Source organism: Schistocerca gregaria, unplaced genomic scaffold (genome assembly GCF_023897955.1).
Source record: "Schistocerca gregaria isolate iqSchGreg1 unplaced genomic scaffold, iqSchGreg1.2 ptg000259l, whole genome shotgun sequence".
NCBI classification, from domain to species: domain Eukaryota; kingdom Metazoa; phylum Arthropoda; class Insecta; order Orthoptera; family Acrididae; genus Schistocerca; species Schistocerca gregaria.
This window is the reverse complement of record NW_026061764.1, coordinates 205965-228129: the sequence shown is the minus strand read 5'-3', so window position 1 is coordinate 228129 and position 22165 is coordinate 205965. Positions and strand designations below refer to the sequence as shown.

The window sequence follows — 22165 nt, the reverse complement described above, 5'->3', positions numbered from 1 at the left end:
GGCAGTCTGAATTACATTTTATAGATGCATTTCTCACATATCTCAGAGCTTCTCGCGGTCGTCGTCGTCGTCGTCGTCATCGTCGTCGCCGCCGCCGCTTCTGCAGAAGTAGCAAATGGCCATCGTAGCAAATGCGGCGAGGGACGCCCTGCCTTCGATTCCGAATGCACAAAGTTTGTGTTCTTGTTTCCCAGTCTATAGTTGGTCGGTCTCGTAAGAGGTTAAATGTAACTAATGGGTGGGAAAGAGCAAGGGGTAGCAGCTGTGTAGAACGAAAACACAAATTCTCAGGGGTGTGAGCGTTTCGAGATGAGTCGTATACAAGTTATACTTGGTCGTCAGGGACCGTGTGGCCTAATGGATAAGGCGTCGGACTTCGGATCTGAAGATTACAGGTTCGAATGCTGTCACGGTCGTGTTTTTCCAGTTCTGAAAAAGATACATACCGTTTTAATGTAGCAATTCAGCAGTACGAAACCGTCTGAATGTTGCTGTTGACCATTTTCTGCTTGGAGATGCTCTTGAGCTTGAAACACACACAACAAGTCCGGTGTTAACTAGCGAAATGGTCGGCAGAGTGCCGTCACTGCGAGTTTTGGCTGGCACTTGCACATCTAAAACAACGTCGGAAAGTAACTCGTTCGGCTTTTGAGTCACATCAAGTATGAGTGTTAATTTTGACGCCACTAGCTCTGCATGTTGTCATGCAATTCCTTTACCTCTCAGAAATGATTATGAAATAAAAGTGAAGTACGTGACGAGTGTGACGTTAGGAAGACATTAGGCAGCATGGAGAGATTCTGTATGGGACCACCCAACCCAAACGAGTACTGTGTGACGTGCTACCCGCTAGGTATTCACCGAGGCAGCCCGGGTAGCTCAGTCGGTACAGCATGAGACTCTTAATTTCAGGGTCGTGGGTTGGAGCCCCACGCTGGGCGGAACGGAATTTTGTTCCGCTGCAGATGTAAATTACCGTTTTTCTGATTAACGTGATGTAATGGAAATAGCAACTTTAAACTTTGCCTACGTCTCTGTCAGTCGCCAGGACATCTTTCGATTGTCAGTAGCACCGTTTTCGTTAAATTAGCGAGATCCGACATGTGCGAGAAAATTGTTGCATCTTGTGGTGGTATCCTAACGTTTAAACATAGCGATGGAAATGTGGGAGAAGTTGTTGTTTCGCATGCCGGCCTAGGAATACTGACTGTTCGAATTTTTGAACTTCCATGTAAAATAACCAGTGAACAGATAAACGCAGTGCTTTGTCTTTACGGTAAAATCATAAGCAATATTGCGGAACGCTGGTCTAGTGCACATAAATTCCCAGTTCTTAACGGGGTGCGGCAATTAAGAATCGAGCTGCAGAAGCACATCCCGTCTTATGTTCACGTTTGCGGGTATCGTGCGATAGTAATGTACGATGACCAGCCTCGAACACGTGCAGCATGCAACTCGACAGGTCACGTGCAAGCCGAATGCATGCAGAGGCGAGTGGCGCAGCAGCCTATCGGCGGGGCTGCCACGCCCCCCTCAATGACAACACTGTCTGTAACGTATGTGGCCGTGGCGCGTGGGCTTTCGGCTACACCCACGGTCCCACAAGTTAGTGAAACCACGTAACTGCCTGCGACTGTGAGACGAATAGAGACTGCTGAAACGCCTGATCATAGTCAACCTAAACCAGCAGAAATATCGACGTCTATCGTAGTCACCGAAGAACGGGCATCTGCGTTGCAAACGGCTGCGTCTCCACCGGCCGATGCTACTCCACGGGGGGAATCTCAAGCAGGTGATGATAAAAGCCCACAAAAGTGTGCATCTCCCAGAAAAACTAAAAAACGGAGAGTTGCCCGCCAGGATGCCGAACTGATTGCACCGGTTCTGCGCGAAAAGGCTAAACAGATCGGTGAACAAATCAGTGCAAAAGCATCTGATAGCACAAACCATGATCATCCCTCAGCTAGTTTACCATCAGTCCTTGACAATGTCTCAGATGCTCTACCTCTGAACCCCGAACAGTCAGCTACACTTCGAGCCGACCGTGATAACCACATGATCGACCTCTATCCTGTTGAAGCGTCAATAACCACCTCGACAGGCCCACAGCCAACTAGTTGGGCAGACGATACAGAATCCAATGTCGAAGTAGACAGTATGGATACTTCAGAAACGGTGACAGCCATAACTTCGGTCCCCAAGGACGACGATGTTAATGAGAAAGGTAACGCCTCGACAGAAACTACTGTGCAAAAAGAACTCGCGACTGATCCATTTTCAAACGGAGAATATTTTTAACTCTGCCTTTACAGTGACTGTCCATAGATGTTTTTAAATTGCTTGCACAGTGCATTTTCGACGTGGTTTGCTTTTCCAGCGCTATTTATGATTGATATTGGACGGATTTTAGGCATTGCTTTTGTTTAGTCACCCACAATTCAGCCACAGGCCTATCGACTTGCTACTCTAAATATTAATAAGATACGTAGCGCTTGTAAATTACAACATTTAAAGGACTTTTTATATGCAGCTGATGTAGACATTTTATTTGTCCAAGAAGTAACAGAGGTCGGACTTGATTGCATACCAGGTTATAATGTGATTACTAATCCTGGAGCCGGTTGTGAACTAGGTACAGCTTTTATTGCCAAGGAAGGTATTATTATCACTGACGTCACAGAATTGCCGAACAGTAGGGGCATTGCGGGCACTTTTTATAACAACAGACTAATTAATGTATATGCCCCATCCGGTTCCAGTAATAGACGTCAAAGAGCAGATTTTTTTAAAGGAGAAATAGTTCCAATCTTTGGCGTCCGCCACGACAATGTTATCTTCGGAGGTGACTTTAACTGTGTCATCAGTGCAAAGGACCAGACTCCCAATCTTAACAGATCACTTGAACTGGAACGAATTGTACGAGACTTAGGCTTAATTGACTCTTGGGAGCTCAAGCATGGGGCTGCACCTGGGTTTACCCATATTACGACCCATTCGGCAAGCCGTCTCGATCGAATTTATGTCACACCTAATTTGAGGAATAACATTCTGCAGTCAGAAGTATGGCCAGTGGCGTTCTCAGATCATGCTGCATACATCTGTACTATCACTCTAGACCGACAACGAACGTATCGATACAGGGGCCTGTGAAAATTAAATATTTCACATCTTCAAGACTCGGCGTGTCAAGAAGCCTTCCTCCAAACCTGGCGAGAATGTGAACAGAGATTTGCCTCTTACAATACAGCCATTGATTGGTGGCTCAGGTGCGCCAAACCTAAAATTAGGTGGTGTTTCATGAACTACGCACGGGAAAAGAGCTTTTGGCTTCACAAGACGATCCATTTCTATTTTCATTGTCTGCGGGAACTGTATGCGCTCGGCACTTCGGCCGTCGAGCAATGTAAACGAATTAAGAAAATCCAGGCCAAAATCCTAACCCTAAGGAGGACGCAGCTACAAGGCTACAAAGTCAGGTCGCGGGTCCAGACTACTGCACACCAAGAACTCACCTCAGTCTACCATATGATCCAAGAAAGTAGGAAAGGATCCCGTAAAATTCTGACGGAGTTAACTGCTGAGGATGGCGCAACGCTGACTACGCACAATGAGATTAAGGCGGCGGTGCTTAACTACTTCACCACCTTGATGTCAAAAATAGAATTTAACGTGCAAGTGCGGGACGATCTTTTGAATAATTTGCACAACAGAGTCAGTCTCGCGAACGCGGAACAGCTATTAGCCGTGGCAACCGAAGACGACGTGGGATATGTCATCTGGGAAAGTGCTAAGAATAAATCCCCCGGACCTGACGGAATTCCCGCCGAATTCTATCAAAAATTCTGGAACACCATAAAGGCGAAGATCACTTGCATGTGTAACGAACTTGTAGACCACAACAACGTGATCCCCACCAGCTTCTGTGAAGGCGCAATCGTTCTAATTAAAAAAACTCAGGCGGTGCCAACGTAAAAAATCTAAGACCGATAACGCTGCTCAACAGCGACTATAAAATCTTTGCGAGACTATTGGCCCAAAGGCTTAAATCCACGATGACCAGCATCATTGGCCCTTACCAGACCAGCGTGGGCAAGGATCGGAAAATTCAACAGACTCTATGCGACTACCTTGATTTAATCTCCATTGCGGAAGTCTGTAAACTGAAATGTGCCATCATGTCCTTAGATTTCGACAAAGCCTTTGACAGGGTAAACCACCAGTATCTCTTTCGTACCATGTCTGCGATGGGTTTTCCACCTGGGTTCGTTGCCATTATACAACAGATGGTAGCGACTAATTCATCCAGAATCATCATCAATGGCCAGCCTACCCGAGCAATAGAGATAGTCAGTTCCGTCAGGCAGGGCTGCCCAATGTCCATGGCGCTTTTTGCGATTGCCATTGAGCCTTTGTTAGCTACCCTGACGAAAAGTTTACAGGGCATCGTCATACATGGATCCCGAGTTGTGTGCAAGGCGTATGCAGACGATGTCGGTTTCCTTATCATAAATAGAACTGAAGTGGAAACCGCACTACAGACAGTCAGGCAATATGAGCAAGCGTCCGGTGCACAACTAAACTGGACAAAGTCTGGAATATTCAATATTGGCCGCGGCCTAGGATCGCGCCCTCACAGGCAACTACGTCAGCTGAAGATCTTCAAGTGTCTTGGAATTGATTTTCAGCGTAATATCCGGCACACAATTGCAACCAACTATAGAAAGCTTTTACAGACTATTCGTGCCGGCATACGGTAACACAGTGTACGAAAACTAAATGAAATTCAGAAAGTCACGGTCGCAAATGTATATCTCACCTCAAAACTCAATTATATCGCTCAAATTTTACCAATGTCTGCACACACTGCAAAACGAATTATGTCAGCATTAGGACAGTTTGTCAGCCATCGTCACATTTTTGAAGTTCAGTTTGACACCTTAACGCTGGCCACAAAAAATGGTGGCTTAAAGCTTGTCGATGTTGGAAAGAAGGCGCAAGCTTTATACATATCAAAAACTTTCCACCAATGGAAACACTCAGCAGATAGTCTCGCTGCTCACCTGCTTACTGAGATAGCTCCGGCAAACCTCAGTCCACCCATCACGGTGCAACATATTCCAAACGGACTTTATCATTTAAAACGGTTTTTATTGGAGTACAGTTATGCACAGACAAGGATCCCCGTACAAGCAATGACGGCAGTGAAACGCGTGTACCAGGAACTCATGAAAGATAAGAAGCCAAATAACGTCGAAGACAAATACAATTTTTACGACTGGAAGGTAATCTGGTTGAACATCCATTGTCCACACTAGCCGTCAGCAATGCAAGCCACTTGGTATTTCGCAGTTAACAGAAAATTGGCCACTAACTCCAAACTACATAACATACACCTCGCAGAATCACCTTTATGCATCACGTGTAATTTAATAGATACTGATGAACACAGATTTGTGTGCGACAAAGTAAAAGATATATGGGCATATATCACGAACAAGTTGGCGCTCATCAGCAGAACATCTCCCAGATATATAACGCCTGCTGCCTTTCTAACGCCGGATGATACTCCGTACCCACGGACGAGAAGGAACGCACTAAACTGGTTAAAATCCGCTACAGTACACTACTTATTTACAAAAGAAGAAAAGAGTAAAGAAGACTTCTGGGTCTATCTTACAACTCAGCACCATCTGCTAATGAAAACACAAAACTACAAGGATCACTTCGCCAACTACCTGCTCAAAACTGTGACGTAAAATAAAGAAACTAACAGGTCAACTGATTGAATTTCATGTTACTGAAAGTTCAGCAGATATTCACTGCAAAAAGGCGGACCATCTATAAGGCGAATAATATATCATGTTGACCGACTCCCAAGTTACAACCACACTGAAGGATTCGATTGGCAAGATTTTCAAGCTTCATTTCGTAAGCAGAAGAAAAATAATAATAATAAAAAAAATGGATAAGGCGGCGGTCTTCGGATCCAAAGATTGCAGGTTCAAATCCTGTCACGGTCGTTTTTTTCCAGTTCTGAAAAAGAAACATACCGTTTTAGTGTAGCAATTGTGCTGTACAAAAACCGTCTGAATGTTTCTGTTGACCATTTCCTGCTTGGAGATGCTCTTGAGCTTGAAACACACACAACAAGACCGGTGTTAACTAACGAAATGGTCGGCAGAGTTCCGTCGCCGCGAGTTTTGACTGGCACTTGCACATCTAAGACAACGTCGGAAAGTAACTCGTTCGGCTTATGAGCCACATCAAGTATGTGTGTTAATTTTGACGCCACTAACTCTGCAGGTTTTCATTCAATTCCTTTACCTCTCAGAAATGATTATGAAATAAAAGTGAAGTACGTGACGAGTGTGACGTTAAGAAAACATTAGGCAACATGGAGAGATTCTGCATGGGACCACCCAACCCATACGAGTACTGTGTGACGTGCTGCCCGGCACATATTTACCGAGGCAGCCCGACTAGCTCAGTCGCTAGAGCATGAGACTCTTAATTTCAGGATCGTGGGTTCGAGCCCCACACTGGGCGAACCGGAATTTTGTTCCGCTACAGATGATAATAACCGTTTTTCTGATGAACGTTATGTAATGGAAATAGCAACTTTAAACTTTGCCTAGGTCTCCGTCAGTCGCAAGGAAACTGTATTTGAAGGTGAAGGCGATTTTGTAGACATGTGAGAAAGACATTTTCTGAAATGCAAGTGGTGTTGGTTAGAGAGTACATCGGTTACGTGTCAGATGTGTAGCCAAGCAGTAATGGTTCGCCAAAGCTGCAAATATAAGTCGGTGATATGAAGTGTTGTCAGCTGAAGACTGATGATCGAGACGACCGTAAGGACGAAGTACTCAAAAGAACCGCTAGGCCGTGCCTCTTTAGCTCAGTGGAAGTCGCGCCTGTGACACCGTGCTGATCGGACGTGTAAAGTGCTCCACTCCGCCACGTGTTTACAAGTCGTGATAACAACTTAAGTTTTCTCTTTACCGTGAAGTGTTTTTATTTAGTGTATATTGTTCTTGAGTTTGATTTTCATTCTTGTGTTCTTCTAGCGGTTCCTTTGCTAGTTATCGTTTTGCAATGTCCAGGTTATTTCCGAGAAAGTGTACACTCTGATTTGAATTTGACAAGTCTACCCGTTCTGTGCAGCCTAGTGCCTTGGAAATACCAGATTGGGTTGTGGATGTCATTGGAATTACCTCTGATCAAGTGCACACGGCGTATTATGATACCGAGGAATATTGCTTATTTGTAAAATTGCTGAATCCTGTATTACTGGAAGAGATTCTGACGAAACACGGAGGGAGAGCTGTTTTTCGACACCGGGACGAGTCTGTAAGTACTGTGCTCATTTCCAATGCCGATGTGGAGTATACCAATGTGCGTATCTTTAACCTACCCCTTGAAGTAGAAGATTGTTATCTGAAGGAAGTTCTGTCCAAATTCGGGGATATCAAGCAGATTCGTAACGAACGGTGGTCAAACCAGCACAGGTTACAATGTTACAATGGCGTCCGATCAGTAGAAATGCATATAAAGCAGAATATACCCTCGCATGTTACCGTTTGTGACTATAGGGCTCATGTTACTTACAGTGGCCAAACTCCCACATGCCATATATGTAATGAGAGTGGTCACCTGCGTCATGACTGTACCAGGCGAATGTTTGTGCTAAAAAATTCGCTACAGAAGCGTAAAAGTCTTACGTTGGCTGATGTAGTTTCGGATAACCCTATCGTAGAGGGTGAGGTCCCTAGTTCTGCCGTACCTTCGGAAGAGCTAAAAGAATTTCGCCCTGAAGAGTTTCCAGCTCTGGTAAGGAGAGACAATGGTGCTAAGCCACCCGCGAAGGTCGATGCCACGACTAATAAGAGGCGTTGAACTTGTGACAGCCGTGACTCTGATGATAAAACCTTCAGTGCGCACGAGACCGCGGAATCGGTCGTACGGGGGATCGCTTCGGGTACTAAAGTTATAACCGGTGCAGCGATTGTGGACGATTCTTCTACCGCAATTTCAAGCGTCGATACTTCCGTCGACGCCGTTCAGTTACCACAGGCTCATGTCTCAGAACTTCCGCAACAGCACACTCAGGAAAGTCAACAAGTAGATATGGCTCACGTATCTACTGGAAGTACTCACATCGCGGCTCGCCGTTATGGTATACAAACAATGTCTCCGGGAGCGGACGGTACACAACACGTGGCAACTGCTCCGACCCTAGCCTCAGAACAACATGAATGTCATCAACTCCGCGACGGTATACAAACACAGCAGCCTGGGACTGTCAGTGACAACAAACAACTTCGGGCAGCGAGTGTTGCCAAACAAGCTGATAGTGAAAGTGGTGGCTCAGCTGATCGCTCGCCAGCGGTTTCGGCGCATGCGCTCCCGGCGCAAGATGTGTCGGGAGAGACGATTGACATCACCCAAGACCCTCCCACACCTCCGACTGCAGCGGTGCTGCAGAGTGTCCGTCACAGGATCCAAGTACCACCAAATGTTAATGCTGTCCGGAAAAAGAGTAAAAACAAAGATGCAAGAGATCAACTCAGTGACGCTCCAGACAGGAATTGCGCGGCCGCTACTCACATGGAATGGCATGGAGATGTGGGCAATTAACGGCAGTTGATCCCTCCTTCTCTCAGACGTCCTGTTATTATGTCACAGGCCTATACGATCACGACCCTCAATATTAATAAAATTTGATCAGAAGTGAAACTGCATGCATTAAAACAATATCTATATGAGCCCGGTACTGATATACCACTTTTGCAGGAGGTGTCGATGCCACAATTTACTCTTCCTGGGTTTGTCGGCATTGCAAATTTTTCCCTGGAAACGACCGTGGGCACCGCAGTCTTAATTAGAGAAGGGATTCCAGTTACTCAGATCGACAAATTGGAATCGGGTAGAAGGATCGGGATCACTGTTTTCGGCGTCACCATCATCAACTTGTACGCACCTTCTGGCAATACCTATAGAGCGGAACGAGCTACTTTTTTTCTTTCGGAAAAATCCCCGACACATTATCATTGGTGGTGATTTTAATTGTGTCTTATCCAGGAAATATCAGTCCCCAACTTTTAATTATTCGTCTGAATTAAAGCGCCTCGTGACCGACCTCAAACTTAAAGATGCGTGGGAAATTAGGTACCCGACATTGGTACGCTTCACTCACATCGTCGCATATTCCTGCAGCAGAATCGACCGGATTTATGTTTCCGATGTTATCGAGAATGATTTATTAAAAGTAGAGACGATCCCCTCCAGTTTCTCCTATCACAGTGGTGTCATCGCGTGCTTGAAATTACTTCCCCAACCCACGCGATGGTATAAAGATCAATGGAACCTGAATGTGTCTTTGTTATCGGATGTTTTGCTGGAGGAGGGGGTGCGTCGTGCTTGGGAGCAGTGCTTGCGCGCTACTCACAAGTTTCGCAGCACTATAGAGTGGTGGACTCTGCAGGCAAAGCCGAAACTGCGAAAAGTTATCATGTCATTCGGAATTGAAAGGGCGGCGGAAATCAAAAAGACGATGGAATTTTATTACACAATCTTACGGGACCTGTACGATCGTGCAGACGCGACGGCCACCAGAATTGACGACATTCGGAAAATAAAGGCAAAATTAATCAATCTGAAGAGGATGAAACTGGACGGCCTTAAGATAAAATCTAAAGTGACGTCGGTCAGAGATGATGAAGCAGCGGCTCTGTACCACCTCCTCAAACATACAAGGAACAGGAGGCGGACTTTTATTGACGCCCTGAAACTCGAGGATGGAACAACGGTTGACACATAACGAGAGATTGTCACAGCACTGCACAACTATTTTGTCAAAACCTACGCATCAGTGACTCTACACGATGACTGCTATGATGGACTGTTTAGTGCCATTTCATCTACCGTAACTAGGGAAGACAATGACTCTATCTCGTTGGCCTTCAGTAATAAAGATGTTGTGGGGGTTGTCTGCAGTTCGCCGATTGGGAAATCGCCGGACCCTGATGGCTTACCAATTGAATTTTACAAGCAATATTGGCACATCATCGGGGACAAAATCACTCACGTCGTGAACGAAGTCTTGCAAGGAACGTCTGTCCCACCGTTCTTTAAGGAATGTAAAATTGTGCTTCTCCCTAAAAACAGAGGTACTAAAACTATCACCAATTTCCGGCCAATATCGTAGTTAAACTCGGATTATAAGATCGTGGCTCGCGCAATTAACATGAGACTCACGCCACTCACTGCTAAAATCATTGGCCAACAGCAGACATGCGCCTTCAGGAGAACAATTCTGCAAACGGCTGCTTTTTACCGCGACGTCATTGCGTTAACGAACGCTAGTAACATGAAATGTGGGCTGATCTTTCTTGATTTTTTAAAGCTTTTTATCTCGTAAATCATGCTTACCTTCTCGAGACTATGCAAAGATTGGGCTACTCTCGGAACACTATTGACATGATTAAAAACGCGGCCATGGGAATCACTGCAAAACTTTCTGTCAACTCACGACTGACGCGACCAATACCAATCAACCGAGGGGTTCCACAAGGGATCCCTCTGTCTATGTTGCTTTTGTACTTTTCCTTGAACCTCTGTTACAACAGTTGCAGACGAAACTCACTGGGATTACAATTTCTGGGGTAAAAAGTGTAATCGGAGCTTATGCCGACAATGTGGGTGTAGTGATTCGCGATGTCGATGATGTCACCGTATTAGAGGCTGAACTTCGGAAATACTGTCTGGTGTCAGGAGCGCAGTTAAATGAACACAAAAGCAAATTTCTGAACCTCTGTGGCCTCCAGCATTTGCGTGTTGATTATGCTAAACAAGTCAGAGAACACAAGGCTCTGGGGATCATGTTGATGGCGTCCTCTCTACAGATGATAGCGGCAAACTGGCGAGATGTAGCACGTAAAATAAATGGAGCCCTAATTGATAATTACCATCGCAGCCTCAACCAATTTGATCGCATTCAACTTATCAATGCCTGTATCTTATCAAAAGCCTACTACATGGCGCAGCTCCTGCCGCTCCCTGCTGTCATTGCTAGAAATACTATGTCGACGATAACAAATTTTATTTAGCGCGTGGAAATTTTTCGTGTATCTGCCAAAACTGCTACACTCCACCCCCTGAACGGAGGGATGGGCTTAGTCGACATCAAGAAAAAGGCAGCGGCTCTCTATGTCACAAGGACGGTCTCTATCCTTACCAACTGCCCTTCGGGCATTACGGCGCAATTATTCTATGCTGTCAGGCCGCAAAGCCTTGACCCCCCGCTGAACATTCAGACCATCAGTTACAAGCTCAAATACATCCGCGACTATTTCCTTGCATGCAGCTACATCAGTCAAGAGCTTAAATTCTCGACATTTAGCAGCTACAGCAATATTGGCATACTGGCGACAACATGAAGGACCAAATCCAATTGTTACGAAGTGCAGTGGCATCAACTGGGATATAGTGTGGCGTAATGTCAGTTCCAGGATCCTTACTTCAGCCGCTCGAACTGCATGGTACAAAGCAATCAATGAAGTGATTAGTACAAGTGAGAGGCTACATAAAATCGGACTCAGTGATACAACTCTGTGCCATAGCCGTCAACTGGTGGATACCGTTATGCACAGTTATACCTGCGGAGAACGTGCACGAAATTGGAGTTGGCTGAGAGAAAAACTAGCCATCATTACGAGGACCACAACCACCAACATACCTTCAACTATGTTGTCTCGACCCGACGTGCGATTTTATCCGCCGTCGAAAAATAATGTAGTTATGTGGTTGCTGGGCACCTATTCCAGCTATGTTTTTAATAAACTTGGTGGTGACGATCACTTAGAATTCAAGCTGTTTATGGACATCGAATTCGCAAAAACCTGCGGATATCCTAATCATGGCAACATTTTCGGCAATATGCTTAAATTAACATTTAATAGAATGGGTATAGGGTGAGACATGTGAGTGTAAGTGGGTGGGCCCGGGCCGCAGGACACCAGTGGTGCCGCGAAGAGGCCCCACTGCTTCTGTGACGCGTCCTGGTTCCCACCCCCGCCACTCGCAGACTCCAGTACGCCGGAAAATGAGGACAATTCTTGTGTTAGCAACGGAGCTATTTTTTTTTCTATACTTCTCCAGAAGCAATCAGAGACAAGCAAAGAAGAGTGTTTTAGTTGTTGATAAAAAAAAAGCTCAGTTGGGAGAGCGTTAGACTGAAGATCTAAAGGTCCCTAGTTCGAACCCGGGTATCCGCATGCGACCTTTTTGAAGCTGACGCCTATGGAATTGCTCTGCCTTTGTGACAATGCAATTACCGCTGAGGATGTGAATTACTCCGCCCTGTAGCTGTTCTGATTGTCTAGTGCTTACAACAAGAGGGATATAGTACACACAGTCTGTAAAAAAATAAAAATAAAAAAAATAAAAGTGGCGGAGCGCTGGTCTAGTAAACCAGGGGTCGTGAGTTCGATCCTCACAGGAGGCAGACGAATTTTGGAAATCAGTTGTGCATCGTGGCCGTATAGCAAACAGTATCTGGGATGACGAACAATTAGCGACAGGCGTTTTATTAAGAATTACTCTCAGATGTGATTAAGGCGAATAGCGCAGATAAAGCATTTGCCAAAGCGGTACAGCATAATGTGGGACGAGGCAGTCTGAATTATATTTTATAGATGTATTTCTCACATATCTCAGAGCCTCTCGCGGTCGTCGTCGTCGGCGGCGGCGGCGGCGGCGCCGCTGCTTCTACAGAAGTATCAAATGACCATCGTAGCAAATGCGGCGAGGGACGCCCCGCCTTCGATTCCGAATGCACAAAATGTGTGGTCTTGTTCCCAGTCTATATTTGGTCAGTCTCGTAAGAGGTTGAATGTAACGAATGGGTGGGAAACAGCAGCTTGGCGTCGCCCGCAGCTGTTGGTACTGTAAGTAGTACTTCAAGAAAGTGATGGAAGATGTGTTGAGACGTTACACGCTACGATTTGGATTTCCGTATGGATATGCTTGACCTCAGGTTCATGAACTCGTTGACTGGTTTTACGATCGTTTAGGACTGCGAGATGAAGTAGTTCTTGGCTTTTCATATGATTTTCTTGCGAACGCTGTGTATGTAAAATTTGTTAGTGACGATCCTTGCGTTCGTATTATGACCCTCACGGAGGGCACAGCGGATTTTGTGAATTCTAAAGGCGAAATATGCAGTGTCTGTTAGTCATGCTGGCCTAGGGCTTCGAAACGGCCGGATATTTAATCTGCCTTTCGAAGTTAGCTTCGATAGAATTCGGCAAGCTTTGTCTCCCTACAGTAATGTCCTGCAAATTCATGCCGAGCAGTGGAGGGGTTACAGACATTTCAATGTAGATAATGGCTTTAGGAATGCGAAAATTGATTTGACGAAGCACATCCCGTCCAACATTTTGGTGCAGGGTTTTCGAGCGGTGGTGATGTACGAAGGACAACCGAGAACTTGCGTAATTTGTGGTTCTACCGACCATTTAAAATCTGCTTGTCCCCGTGTCCGGGCGGGTCGACGAAGAATGCAACATCGTCTTACGCCTCTCGATGGGCAAGATGACAATCGGTTGTCTTACGCCCAGACTCTGATGGAGTCGCCTGTGACACACCCGACGCTCCACCAACCGGCTGCGGTGACCCCAGACGCCGGCGCAGTTGTTGTCAACAACTCTGCGACAACCCCCCAATGTCACGTTCGTAGTGATGTCACCGATGCCGACAGCCACGCTGCACACCTGCAGGTTTCCACGACTGTCGGCCGTCGTGCCGACCATGCAGGACCGACTCCCGTCATTACTCCAACCATGTACGCTGAGCTGAAACAGTTGTCGGATGGTGGCGACAGGTCGCGCATTTCTTGCACCCCTGACGTTGCGCCCCACACACCCCTCCCTCCCGGCAGTGACCAATCTGAGGAAGGCTCTACGCACAGCCTCTTGACGGATACCAAAACCGTTTCTGACGCCGACGCACCTCCCCAAAGAACGGGGAAATCTAAGCGGGCGGCACGGAAGCAGAGTGAGGAGGAGATACGCACTGGAAAAGAAACTGCAGCGCACCATAAAGCAGATCCGAAAAGACGGCAGTGACCGCGGCAGCACAGATGAAATGGGTTCCGTCGCCCGCCACGTGGGGGAGGCCGATATGGACATGCATGTCGACCGTCCGAGTCCTGAGCTGATGGATACTGGCCATCAGCATACGCCATCCGAAAAGTCTTGGGCCGACGACAGTGAATAAAACGGACCCTTCCTATCCCCACCATGCAAGATTACACACTTGCCAAAGTTAATTTAAATCGGATCGCATCCGATGTCAAACTTAAATGTTTGACCGACTCTCTACATGCAGCAGATATCGATATAGTTTTCTTCCAAGAAGTTGTGTCACCCAAGGTTAGAGAAATACCTGGGTATGATGCCATATTAAATCTAGGCACTGAGACGGGAACTGCGATTTTATTCAAAGCTGGCATCGCTTACCAACCTACAGCGATCTTAGAAACGGGACACGGCATTGCCGTCCAATTAGAGGATTTGCTTCTCCTGAACGTGTGCGCCCCGACAGGGTCCGCTGGCAGACGGGACAGAAGTGATTTTTTTAGGGCTGAAGTTGTGCCATTATTAACAAACATTCGTCTGAAGATCATCCTGGGTGGGGATTTTAACTGCGTTTTGCGAAAAGCAGATCAACGTCCGAATTTTAATTTTTGTCCCGAGCTACTAATGTTAACAGATGGACTGCATTTAAAAGATAGTTGGTGTCACCTTCGACCACACACGATGGGATATACCTATGTGAGCGCTGCTTCTTCCAGCCGTCTGGATAGGTTTTATGTTTCTCAAGATCTTTTAAATACCATTCGTGATTGTGAACTATGGCCGCTCAGTTTTAGTGACCACTCCGCATACCACATAACGTTACGGCATTTGCGACAGAAGACATTTTTGGGACGCGGCACGTGGCAGCTGAATGTCTCTCTGCTAGAAGAAGCGGACTTAAGGCGTTGCCTCGTTGCCACGTGGCAGCAGTGCCTCCAGAGGCAAGCTCGGTATAGGGAGCGCATCCTTTGGTGGACGGATTTTGTTAAGCCGCGGATTCAGAAATGTCTTTGCCAGTTTGCCAGGACCAGGGCTTATTGGAGGAAACAGTCTCTAGAATTTTATTTCCTCGGTTTACGCCAGCTGTACAGCGATCCCTCCGCATTGTCCGACAACCTGATCCGCATCAAGCGTATCAAAGCAAAACTTACAGCTTTAGTTCGTGAAGCACTTGTTGGTAATCGGGTACGATCGCGCTCTTCTGATGACGTTTCCCACGAGTCCACATCGTTATTCCATATCATACGGGAAAAGAAACGTGGTAAACAAAAACTTATTGCTCATCTTACGGATGCTGGGGGGCATCTGTACAATGAGCAGGGTGCTATCAAGGCGTATGTCTTCAATTATTTTCGAGAACATTATTCCGAGTCAGATACCGATCTATCGGCGGGGGATGATTTTTAACCGACATCGCCTCCACAGTGGATCAGGATGATAACGCTGATCTCTTGGCCAATGTCACCTACTCTGAAGTTAAGTCCATTATTGCGTGCGCTGCCAAGAACAAAGCTGCCGGCTTAGACGGCTTACCGGTCGAATTTTATTCACGGTATTGGGATGTGATCGGCGACGAATTGACCCAAATGTACAATGAATTGCTCTCGCATGCTGCCTTCCCCCCGCAGTTCACGCAAGGAATGGTTGTCCTGGTTCCTAAAACATCAAATCCGACTATGTTAAATGATTTTCGGCCCATTACGTTGCTTAACTCCGATTTCAAGATCTTGACTAGGATTATAAGCAACAGGCTTAAAGTGCTTCTTGGCAAAGTACTTGGCCCTTATCAGACGAGTGCAGTCAGTGGTCGATCTATGTTAAATGCCCTGTGTGAATATCGTGACCTGGCTTATTTAACTTGGATTACCAACACTGATTTGGCGTTACTGTTTCTCGACTTCGATAAGGCGTTTGACAGAATTAATCACGGATTTTTATTGCGCACAATGAGTAAAATGGGATTCAGTCAGAGTTTTCGACAGCTTATTAAGAAATGTATCTGCGGAACGTCTTCACGCGTGAAGGTTAACGGCCAGTTAACCGCCCCTGTGCCTATACGACAAGCAGTACGACAAGGGTGCCCCCTTTCCATGACTTTATTCTCGATTGCTATAGAGCCACTTCTTAAAAAGTTTTACATAACTTTACATGGGTTGCAAACGTTAAACAACAAAACGGTCTGCCACGCCTATGCCGCCGATATCAGTGTGATTATTACTACCACCGAAGAGCTGGGGTTAGTTCGTCGGATTGTCCATCAGTACTCTGTCGCTTGTGGTGCCAGACTTAATGAGCGAAAGTCCAAAATCATGCCGTTGGGTCGTAATCCGAACTCCATCGATATTTCTTGGTTGGAGAAGACCGAACATCTGTGGCATTTAGGCCTGGTTATATCACCACATCCCCAGGCAATGCTCAACGCGAATTGGGAACGCAAGCTTACCATCTTACGTGCGGTGATCAAAGAACATAACATGCGGTCTTTAGACCGGATGCAGAGGGCACAGTTTATTAATAGTTACGTTTTCAGTAAGCTCTATCATACTGCCGCTGTTTTACCAATCCCAACAGCCATTGCGAAAAAATTTTTAGCACTTGCTTGCTGGTATGTCTGGAGAGGGAACATCTTTAAAGTTTCCTTTAAAGCTACCTCGTTACTTCGTTCCTGAGGTGGCTTAGGCGTCAAAGACCTTGAATCCCAATGTGTGGCTACTTTTTTAACTCGTACTTCCCGCATACTACACAGTAACCAAAATAGCCTTACGGAACAGCTTTTCAAGACCTTACGTCCAAAGGAGTTGTCTGCGCCAACGTATGTGGGACACATTCATCCCGAGCTCAGCTATGTCTGGCGATATTATGTGGAGCTCAGCTATGTTCAGGATAACCCGCATCCGTTCCACACGGCGGAGATCTATCGTGCTCTTACTAAACGGCAGCTGAATAACCCAATTGAGAAGAAACATTTAGGCATAAACTATAGAAATATATGGAAGAACATTAGTTATCCGTTCCTTCGTTCCAGAGTTCGATCTGTTTGGTATGACGCTGTCAATAAGGTGATTCCCACTGGAGAGAAATTGCACAAAATCAAGCTGCGGCCCACCCCGTTTTGTGCCAAGTGTAACCTAGTGGAAACCCTGCCGCATCTCTTCCACTGCAGGGATCAAACACAGATATGGCAGTGGACACGAAAGAAACTCGCTGTCATTAATAGGACGTCGGATACTTCCATTCAACTTCAAGACGCGCTCCGACCGGACTGGCAGCTTTATCCTCAATCTAAGAATAATAGTTATGTCTGGCTCATGGGCCAGTTCGTCTATTACATGCTCGTCCATACAACGGCAACGCTACACGATTATCAGATGTACCTCATCGAAGAGTACTATGCGATTAAGAAATTGCGACAGTATAAAGACCAGTTCCAATATTTTCTCACTATTGCTTTAAGTGATGGAAGAATTTAAGTTTCTAAATCCATTGGGCGGAGTTTTTCTTTTTTTTTCACTACTTTGTTATTATTGTTATTGTTTCCATGGATTGGTCTGCTCCGCACCGTCAGATGTGGGTGATTTGCATCATGGATCAATAGACGGTACAGAGTACATCGTGCACTCGGCCTCGAACATTTAATTGTATTTTGGTGTTCCTTTTCGTTTTGCAATGAAAGCACTTTACTTTTGGTTCCGCAGTGCGACACCCTGAAGAGGATCCTCATTTGTTTACTTTCATTTCGCATTATCTTTCATCAAAGCTGCACAAAGATTTAGTAAGAACCAGAAGTTTTCTGCAGCTTCTATTATTCCTATCAAGAGGACTTATAATACGGGAAATGGTTGTTTGGCATGTCCCTGCTCTATGGTGCCCCCACGTTACCAGCGCGCATCTTCAAACGCATAGCATGCTCAAGGTTTTGAGAAGCAGGAATCCACAATCAACCATCTGGCAACAGAATTCACCATACCAATAAACGACATGGAAACTGGGAAAATTATTTGTACGCGAAGACCAACTTAGAGTATCTGCTGTGCTGGATTTCATAGTGTGCTGCGTAATCCTAAGACCAGACATGGATTTATTTTAACATTCTGTTTATATGTATAAAAACACTGGCGCACATGATACCACTTTAAAAATTAATACAAAAATGAATAATACACAAATAGCCATAACATAAAATCACAAAACCATGCGAATGAGTGCGAGGTATGGCAGTGACATCGTGGCCAGGCCTCAGGATGCGACGCCTGCCCGCCTTGCCGCCGACTGCCTAGCGCTGAGATGCATAAAAAAATAAACAATTAAAAAATTAAAAAAAAATTTAAAAGGCAGCCCGGCTAGCTCAGTCGCTTGAGCATGATACTCTTAATCTCAGGGTCGTGGGTTCGAGCCCCACGCTGGGCGGAACGGAATTTTGTTCCGCTGCAGATGTAAATTACCGTTTTTCTGATTAACGTTATGTAATGGAAATAGCAACTTTAAACTTTGCCTACGTCTCTGTCAGTCGCAAGGAAACTGTATTTGAAAGTGAAGGTGATTTTGTAGTCATGTGTGAAAGACATGTTCTGAAATGCAAGTGTTGTTGTTTGGAGAGCACATCGGTTACGTGTCACATGTGTAGCCAAGCAGTAATAGGTCGCCAAAGCTGCAAATATTAGTCGGTGATATGAAGTGTTGTCAGCTGAAGACTGATGATCCAGACGACCGTAAGAACGAAGTACGCAAAAGAACAGCTAGGCCGCGCCTCTTTAGCTCAGTGCCAGAGTACTGGTCTAGTAAACCAGGGGTCGTGAGTTCGATCCTCACAGGAGGCCGACGAATTTTCGAAATCAGTTGCGCGTCGTGACCGTATAGCAAACAGTATCTGGGATGACGAACAATTAGCGACAGGCGTTATATAAGAATTACTTTCAGATGTGATTAAGGGGAATAGCGCAGATAAAGCATTTGCCAAAGTGGTACAGCATAAGGTGGGACGAGGCAGTCTGAATTATATCTTATAGATGTATTTTTCACATATCTCAGAGCCTCTCGCGGCCGTCGTCGCCGCCGCTTCTGCAGAAGTAGCAAATGGCCATCGTAGCAAATGCGGCGAGAGACGCCCTGTCTTCGATTGCGAATGCACAAAGTGTGTGGTTTTGTTTCCCAGTCTATATTTGGTCGGTCTCGTAAGAGGTTGAATGTGACGAAAGGGTGGGAAACAGCAAGGGGCAGCGTCTGTGTAGAACGAAAACACAATTCCTCTGGGGTGTGAGCGTTTCGAGATGAGTCGTATATAAGTCAGTGACCGTGTGGCCTAATGGTCAGTCTGCTTTCCGCAGCGCTGCGGCGAGGACGTCTTGTTTACGTCCCGTCCGCGTGGTCGCGAGTGCTCGTAGTTGTTTACTACTGCGTTGTCGCCTGTTTGGAGTCCATCACTACCGACGCACCATGGCACATTCATACAGACAAACCACCATCAAGATCAGTTTTCAACCCGATCATGCACGACCGCGAGCTTTTGAAGTGGAACGTTTCTTACGTGACGACGTTAAAATTTTCCCGCGAGACATAATTGGTATCCATCTCTCTATCACGAGCAGTGTTGTCTACGTCAAGCTAGTAAATGACGAGGTGTGCAACAGAATCGTGAGCGCACATGCGAACGGTCTTAAATTCAAACATTCTGATGGCCATATTGGGGCGGTCTCTATCGATCACGCGGGGCTTGGCCTACGTACGATACGCGTCTTCGAACTCCCTTTTGAAGTACCACCGGACGTAGTCGGCGCGGCTTTCCAGCCCTACGGCGGAGTGATCAGCCATATGGCAGAAGAATGGACCACCTTTACAACGTACCCCGTTAAGAACGCGGTACGACAGATTAAAATTGAATTGACCAAACATGTTCCGTCCTATCTTGTCATCGGCGGATGTAGGGCGATCATTATGTATGACGGTCAGCCACGCACTTGCTCTGGTTGTGGCCAAGTAGGGCACGTCCGTTCGGATTGTCCCCGACGACGGCTTACTCAAATCCCGACAGGTGAATCTATGACTCCTTCTACGGTGACGACCCTTCCTCTCAATTACGCCGAAGTTACACGGGCAGCAACCTTTACCGATACTGACGACATTAGTCCGATAGCCGCCCCCGACGGCGAGAACATAATGGCTTCTACAGTACAGGATCCGGTCTCTACAACGGCACCCCCACCTGAAGATAATCGCCGACCGACCTTGCAAGAAGGCGTGGATGCCAGGATGGACATTGACCCACGGGTTGTGCCGACAGCGGCTTTTCTTCCAGACACCGGAGCAGCTGAAGAAATCCACCCACATTCAGATACTGAAGCACACGACCGTAAACAGCGTTCCCCGCGAAAACACAAGAGACGGCGGCGTGCTCCATCGGAGGAGTGTTTGCAGCGATCGTCTGACATGGACAGTGGAAATTCCGACGACGGTACCGGCGGTACAGAGGCCGCTGTAACTTCAAACTCAACAGATCGCCGTGGTGACGGCTTCAGCCCCTCCGACCCCACAGAACAGCAGGATAACAAGCAGGCAGCCGCTGCCGATTCCCAGCCAGAAGAGCCGATGGAGTCAGCGCCGAGTGCCGCAGCAGCCACTAACAGCCACCAACAGCCGATGGTATTTCATGGCGACTGGGCAGACGACTGTGAGGCACACTCCTTGCCCATCGTGTCGGACGACACGGGGGGAAATTTATCCCACCAGTGCTGACCCTTTCCCGCCATCAGTTAGAGTGACGAGACAGCCTTACAGGGGTACTGATGGTCAACACGGATGCTGTGGATAGACCTCAAACTTATCACATTGCAACTATAAACATCAACACTATACGGACGCGCGCTAAGTTATCCTTGCTTCAGGATATGTTGAACTCTGCTTCCATCGACATAGCCCTCCTCCAGGAAGTGTACGTCAACGACTTTCCAGGCATGTACGGTTACGATGCTTGCGTCTCTCCAGCTTCCCCAACATGCAGCGGTGTCGCTGTACTTCTTCGGGAAGGGATAGTGGCGGACGATATGATGTTTCTGCCTGGGGCAAGAGGAATGGCACTCACAGTACTGGGTGTCCGCCTTATCAATATCTACGCACCTTCCGGGACGGACAAACGTCGCGAACGTTCACGATTCTTTGCGGAAGACGTCGCCCCGCTCTTCCAAGGCCCCCACGACCGTCTGTTGTTTGGAGGTGACTACAATTGCGTACTGGCGCCCAGAGACCAACTACCACGTCATAATCCGTGCCCGGAACTCGAGACGCTAATTCGAGACCTGCAGATGGTGGACACTTGGGAACATCTTCACGGCCACCGACCGGGATTCACGCACTTCACGAGTCACTCTTCCAGTCGTATCGACAGGATTTATGTCTTACGCTCTCTCGCCGCTGGAACACAGGATGTGGAACTGTGGCCTGCAGCATTCTCGGACCACTCAGTTTACATTCGTGCCGTCACCCTGCGGCGGCGACAAATGTGGAGAAGCCGCAGCCCGTGGAAATTAAAAATCGCTCACCTGTCGTACCCGGATTGCCGCCAAGCCGTTGAGGATACGTGGCATTCGTGTGAAAATCGCCTCCGTGCGTATCCCACAACGATCCGCTGGAGGTTGGACTGCGCCAAACCGGCACTGAGGCGAACGTTGATAATCTACGGTCGCGACCATGCTACTTGGCGAAGACATACACTCGACTTTTACTTCCGGGTCTTGCGCACCTGCGATGCTATGGCGCCGTCTCCGGAACGACAAACGGCGGTCCACCGTGCCAAGGCTCAGATCCTCGCTCATATGCGACGCCACCTAGAGGGGGTAGTCATCCGCTCGAGGACGCAGGATCGGATACCTAGCGAACGCCCGTCAATGTTCCACGTCCTTCGTGAACGTAAACGACGCCAACGAGCGCTGATACGCTTCATCGATACGGAGGACGGTCATCGCCTCACCACGCAACAAGACATAAACACAGCGTTCTACAATCATTATGCCCAGCTCTATTCCGCTCAGACCCGTGAT

The 22165-nt window shown here is 46.9% G+C and overlaps 5 non-coding genes across 5 annotated transcripts; all 5 read left to right on the top strand.

Moving 5' to 3' along the window:
* Window positions 1-343: 343 nt before the first annotated feature.
* Trnar-ucg (transfer RNA arginine (anticodon UCG)) lies at window positions 344-416 on the top strand. Its single transcript has one exon. It is a non-coding gene; the product is annotated as a tRNA-Arg (tRNA).
* Window positions 417-868: 452 nt separating this feature from the next.
* Trnak-cuu (transfer RNA lysine (anticodon CUU)) lies at window positions 869-941 on the top strand. Its single transcript has one exon. It is a non-coding gene; the product is annotated as a tRNA-Lys (tRNA).
* A 5532-nt stretch (window positions 942-6473) lies between these two features.
* On the top strand, window positions 6474-6546 carry Trnak-cuu (transfer RNA lysine (anticodon CUU)). The gene has a single exon. It is a non-coding gene; the product is annotated as a tRNA-Lys (tRNA).
* Window positions 6547-18469: 11923 nt separating this feature from the next.
* Trnak-cuu (transfer RNA lysine (anticodon CUU)) lies at window positions 18470-18542 on the top strand. Its single transcript has one exon. It is a non-coding gene; the product is annotated as a tRNA-Lys (tRNA).
* A 338-nt stretch (window positions 18543-18880) lies between these two features.
* Window positions 18881-18952, top strand: Trnat-agu (transfer RNA threonine (anticodon AGU)). The gene has a single exon. It is a non-coding gene; the product is annotated as a tRNA-Thr (tRNA).
* The last annotated feature ends 3213 nt before the right edge of the window (window positions 18953-22165 follow it).